Source organism: Taudactylus pleione, unplaced genomic scaffold (assembly GCF_031769625.1).
Source record: "Taudactylus pleione unplaced genomic scaffold, aTauple2 ptg000372l, whole genome shotgun sequence".
NCBI lineage: Eukaryota > Metazoa > Chordata > Amphibia > Anura > Myobatrachidae > Taudactylus > Taudactylus pleione.
In genome coordinates, this window is record NW_028284773.1 from 14,989,229 (window position 1) to 14,995,865 (window position 6,637).

The following is a 6,637-nucleotide window of genomic DNA, read 5'->3' on the forward strand; positions in this document are numbered from 1 at the left end:
TATGTTCTAAACCTTAGATCTCGTTTCAGTACATATTACATCATAATTATTAGTCAATACTACCTTTAATAACACTGGTTATTAACTATAATGCGTGGGTATCATCTTGCACATATGTGTTCGCATATGTGCGTCTGTGTTGAAATAGCAACTATATACAAATGAGCGTCCATGTGTGAGTATGTGCGTACACATATTAGCGTCCGTGTATATAAGTATATATTTATGTGTGTGTGTTATGTGCATCAGTGTATGTGTGTTGTGAATACACAGTTTAGCGCATCGGATTGCGCGAGCAAAGTAGCGTCATGGTTTACTCAACATCAGACTACAGACGACCAGATCATCAGATAATAATTGTGTGCGATTATATTCAATTATTTGACTTCGACAGGTTGTGTGCGTTTTTTCACTCACGCTGTGTAAATATCAGAGTGAGATGGGTTCAAATCTTAGCAGCCAGTCATATAGGTACCTTTTTGTGATGAATCAAGTTATCTGTGCTGGCGTCCCAGCACAGACATATACTGCCTCATTTAGTCGCACCTTATTAGTCATGGATTGTCAAACAGGCTGCCCGGATACGGCAACCCCTGCAGATGTAATTATCAACAGGCAGAGCGTTTATGGTAGCTGAGGTGGTAACCGCTTCCCCTTCTTAAGGTATATCAGGGGGGATCTTGTAGCGTAAGACGGGCACTTGGTCCGGCTTTGTATATGTGGAGCTCCATCTCTGGGTTAGCAGTGATGTTGTTATGGGAAAATTCCGTGAGGTCAAGGTACTGTGCTGCTGCTACAAGAGGACTACAGAGACTTTTTCAAGACTCAAGAGCTGTCTGCTAAGCCTGTCCTGGTTCTTAAAATACAGGGGGGAAAATGCGTAGGGTTCCCCTGTATTTTATGAACCAAGACAATGCTCTCTTGAGCCAGTCCTGGTTGTGGAAATACAGGGGACAAAATGAGTAAGGGTCCCCTTTATTTCCCATAACCAGCACCTGACTCTAGCGGGGGTGTAATGCCACAGCCAGGGAACCATTTCACTGGGTCCCTCAGCCAAAGCATTACACCTGACCACCCAGGGATCTCTGGACAGGTGGGATATAAATAAAGCACCCTAGGCCTGGGCTGATAGCCCGGGGCTATCCCCAGCTCAAGCTGAATATATGATATAGCACAAATAAAATAAATTAAAAACAGAAAGAATAGCCTATTCAAAATCAGATAATGCATCAAATAGCCAATACACATGATATTATATCAATCCCATTTGTGCAGCGGCACAGTAAATATATGACAATTGTAAATCAGATAATGAAATCAGACAAGCATAGTAAATAAAAAGTATGGTGGTCGCTCACATCAGCTTAATGACATTGCACAGGTGCTTGTAAAGGGCGGGGTTTACACTGAACTACAGAAAAAAAGGGATATTCCCTCTAACACTGTGCAGCAATATCAACAAAAATACTTGAATCCTACATACTAATAGAAATTGAGAGGTATTGGTTACATACATTTGCAAATATATGAATAAGCGCCAGGCCAACGTCAAGGCTCCTCTATACCGGCATCCCTAACATTATGGGGTTCACGTCTGAGGCGCAGGGAACTCCAAAAGAATCCAGCCAAGGACCATCCCCAGGGCATCACACAAAAAAGGGAAAAAAGGTGATAGTGAAGTGTAAAGTATAGATGTGTAAAGATAAATCAATAAGTGTTAATATAATGAGAGAGTTAAAATTACATATATAATAGACAAACAATTAGAAAGGTGATGAAAAAAATATCTATGTGACTTAAGTGGTGATGCCCTGAAAAGGCCCAGCCAGAGCAACTCCGGGGCCCCACGCCCAAACGCTCACCCCAAAATAATTGTTGCTACCTAATAGTAGCACCCACTCTGGGTCATATAATTTTAAATTAATGTACTGCATAATAACAGCACATGTATAAGCCGAGAGCTGACTCACCTAGGAGGTACCCCAGAAACCACCAAATGGCACTATACGGACCAGCACATCCTCCCAATGCTGGCTCAATTCATGCCTCACAGAACTGCAAACAAAAAGTGTGGTGGTTGCTCATATCAGCTTAATGACATTGCACAGGTGCTTGTAAAGGGCAGGGTTTACACTGAACTACAGAAAAACAAATTGACACTGATACTGAGGAATAAAAGTTTATATTTGAGACACATGCAGTGAGAATAGGCAATATTCGCTGATCCTTAACTAATGGCGCAATACGGAACAAAGCCAATTATTATGGATTATCTATTTGGACCTGTAGTGCACATACAAACTTGTGCCTATTCATCTGCTGAGTGACAAACAGCCATCTGTAATTACCGGCATAGCAGTACATATAGAGGCTACTGCTACTGCATCACACACTTTGAAGAAGCCGCCGACGGGCCAAAGAGGCGGAGAAACGCGTAGATTCTGCCCACACGTGGAGAGGCACAAGAGACGGAATAGATTGGCGTGTTACCGAGGGTCACTTTCCTGATGCTTTCTTTCTCCTATTGGTGCCAGCTAAACATATTAAGCATCTCAGCCCCGCATCGACATCTTGAAAGACTGGTAACTATACAGCTACTAAATAACAAGATCTGAATGCTGACTGCATAAACGGGACACCACAAGGGAGTGAGTTTCTGGATAATGTTAATATGCATGCATGCTTTTTTTCGTACACACTCCTCCTGCCAATCATGCCTTAATGAATCCACAGTTTCACAATTTCATATTGGAACATTTAAATATATATACTTTTGGATCACCTTTTTTCTGTGTGTTTTTCCAACACAGCTACAGTAATCATCCACAGACTCGCAACTCACGGATTATGCAGTTTTAGCTTTATAAAGCTTGATTTTGCTACAAATTGTGCCCTTGGAACACTGAGACCTCATGAATTAGGTTGCAACATTTTTATCAATTAATTTTACTTGCGATACTATTTACTATGCTTGTCTGATTTTATTATCTGATTTACAATTGTTATATCTTTACTGTGCGGCTGCACAAATGGGATTGGTATAATATCGTGTTTTGGCTATGTGATGCATTGATTATCTGATTTTTAATAGGCTATTCTTTCTGTTTTTTATTTATTTTATTTGTGCTATTTCATATATTCATCTTTTTTCATTTGATATACTGTCATTAAACATTTTTAGATTGACTAGCGCCTCCTACACTTTCTAGTTTTGTATATTTCTTATTATTGGGGTCCAGTTCCCCCAATTTGTATAGGGGCTGCTGTCTATTCTTTATACTGTTTTAGTTTCTATGTGAATGTTAACCACCCGGTATGTTCGCGCCTATTTGTTTGTATATTTAACTATCCCCAGCTCCCCTGCCTGGTGGGTGCCGGGTTGATGTATAAAAGTGTGGTGTAAACAAAAAATAGGATTTTAGTACTTACCAGTAAAATCCCTTTCTCCGATTCCACAGGCGACACTGGAGATCAAGACACTGGGGTATAGACGGGTGGATGAGTGGAGCTGGCACTTTAAATGTTTAAGTGAGTGACTCCTCCCCCTCTATCCCCCAGAAGCCCCATTTAGTAAATTGGAGCCAGAGGAAAAAGAACAGAATCAGAAGACATAACTGGGGAGGAGTCAAATAGCAAGGATGGAAAAAATCTCAATAGAAACATACTAACAACAGAATGTATGCAACATGTATAAAAAACAGAACACAATGGCAGGTAAAGCAGTGCTGGGAGGGCTGGGGACATCCCAAAGTTTTCCTCCGCGGGTGGAAGAGCCTTGAGTAACCTGCAAAACCCTGCGACCAAAAGCAGATTCTGACGCTGCAAAGGTCACACAATGAACAAAACTGCGAATAATGGTCCACGGGCTTGCACGAAAGAACAAAGTTGCTGAGGTGCCACCCAGGTCAGCCCAAGAAAAACCCACCACGCGAGTAAAATGCACAGAATAGAAAAACAGAAAAAGCCGGGCACTAGCAACATATGCCTGTTGGATGGCCAAATAGATCAACGTGACTAACAGCTGCATAAAAGCAGGCCAAGCACTATTAGCAGCACAATAAAAGACAGACAAGGAATCCGACTGCCGCAATGCTGCAACACGGCCCATCTACATCCAAAGAACCCACACAATCCATGGTGAGGGAAAGACTGATGGCCATACGACAGCGGAACCACAAATGATTGGTTGATGTGGAAGGTCAAAACCACCTTAATAATAAGACGTTCTAAAACAAAGTTCCGCATGGTCAACATGAAAAAAGGAAATAAGATAAGGAAAACCGACAAGAGAGAGAGCTCCCAACTCCGAAACCCGTCTGTACGAAGCCAAGGCCCATAGGAGGTCCTTCGTCCAAGAGCGGAGTTTCAGTTCCATATCCTCCAAGTCTTGAACAGAGAAGACTAGAGGAATAGCAGAACCGGGTTAAGGTGTAAGCGGGACAACTGTCCCAGGAGAGCCCCTGAAGAAAAGATTGAATCTAAGGGAAAAAGACCAGGCGGCGCTAAGATATCGACAATACCGAAACCTGAACTCTGAGATAACCGAGGTGTAACCCAGCATCCAGGTCCTGGAGAAGAAGGGCAGGAGACGGGACGACTGAAAACAGTGGTAAGAAACCCCCCCGATATTCAGACTAGGTAACATAAGAACACCACATGTAGAAACCACAGAGTCCTGAATCCTGCTACGTCTAAAATAGTGGCCACAACAGCCATGCCATGAAATTCAGGAGCTGTAAGTCAGGGAAGACTAACTGACCTAGAAGCAGGAGGACTGGGCAAAATGGTAGTAGCCAGGGATCCTTGACGGGGAGCATTTGGAGATTTGAGAACCAGGCCCAATGGCCCAGTAGGATTTGCAAGGAAAACCATGTCCACCTCTAGCTTTACACACTTGAGGACTAGCGGAAGAAAGTGGTACACGAGTCCTCAATCAGACCCGAGGCACCAGATGACTGTGCTTTGAGGCCCAGAGATGTATATCTGGCCTGGCACCAACTACTGACTAGCAGGTGGGAAAATCCCCCAGCTGAAAGTCCCATACTTCAGGATGAGGGTCCTGACGATTGAGAAAGTCAACCTCCTAGTTTTCCACTTCCTCGAAGAGCACCCTTGAGACCTCCAAAACATGGAACTCTGTCCACCATAGAATGCAACTAGCCTCGCGCATGGTCCTGTGACTGCGTGTCCTACCTTGAAGGATGATAAACTCGACGACTGTGGTGTGGCATTGTCTGACAGAATCTGAATAGGCCAACCTTCGAGAAGGGAGTTAGCTTCCAGAAGAGCCTGATGATTACACGGAGTTCCAGCACATTGATCTGGAACAACGCCTTGTGAAGCGACCATCGACCTTGAAAGTGATTGTCCAGAACAACCATTAAACATCTAGAGCATGTTAGCCAAGGCGTATCACTCTAGCAAGCAGGGAGAAGAGAAAATGAAAACTATGAACAACTATGTACCTCAGAAGGATATAACTCCCCAAGGAGAAAAAGCACACTAAAGGATTGGCAAACCAGGTCTATCCGAGAAGGATAGAGAACCAGCAGGATACCAAAAAACAAATTAACATAAAATAATGAATGTAGTAGGTTATGTACATGAGGTCAGTGCGAAGCAGAGTTAATGGTTTCATTCTGGCTCGTCTTTCATATAGAAGGACGTATTGAATATAGAACCAAACTTCTAGGGTTTAGAGACAAACTGAGGAAAAGATGTCTGCCAGTATAGCTGTGAATGTGTTATTTTAAGAGCGCGCTGTTGCACAGTGAGCCTGTTACTCTGCTAAATGGATCTGAGACAAGAGCACCTTCTTAGAAAGGCGGAGCAGACTCTTACCTGCAAGCGACCAGGGATCACTTGGTCACTTTGTGGACTTAACTGACTAGTGTTCAACGTTGCCAACATCCTCGTGCAGCTAGAGTACCAATAGGTTCTGTAGGTCGACTAAGACTGTACGCTTTACAACCTGGTCTGTAGACTAGAATAGCATCAGTATAAGCTTAACCCTGTGTTAAAAACTAGGAGAGGACATTAGTGGTCACACCAAGATACCGCAGTCTATGAATCACAGAGTGATAACAGCGTAAAACTAGATCATGCGCTCACATGGGAGGCGAAGAACGCCTAGCCTAAGGAAAATGGTTCAGGTGAGAGACCAGACCCAGCCTAGTATTGGGATGGATATAAACACATATTCCACACTGGACAAAGATATACTCTAATTAATGTGTGGAGTGGACAAAGAACACTCTTGTTCCATCACCCTGTTGTAACATTCATTAATATATGGCCCCCAGATAGGGGCGAATCAGATATTAAACTGATAAGAACAGATATTACACATGATCGTAGCCGAGAAGCGATCATCATACCTATAAAAAGGAATAGAGAACCTGAGACAGTTACTGATATACAAGGCAGTCTACAGCGTCATGATTTTGAGAGAGATTTGTCCAGCAGTATAGTGCAACGTAATACTGCACAGCATCAGCACTAAAAGCTGAGCTGAAGTAAAATATATATTATATATAAATTACCTAGTCTTTAATTAATATATATATATATATAGATATATATGTATAGATATATATACTGTATATAGCCCAGACGTACAGTAAGCTACAGTCCAAAC

The 6,637-nt window shown here is 42.6% G+C and overlaps 1 pseudogene; it reads right to left on the reverse strand.

The window, feature by feature from the left end:
• Positions 1-6,196: 6,196 nt before the first annotated feature.
• LOC148508302 (U2 spliceosomal RNA) lies at positions 6,197-6,369 on the reverse strand (annotated as a pseudogene).
• Positions 6,370-6,637: the final 268 nt, after the last annotated feature.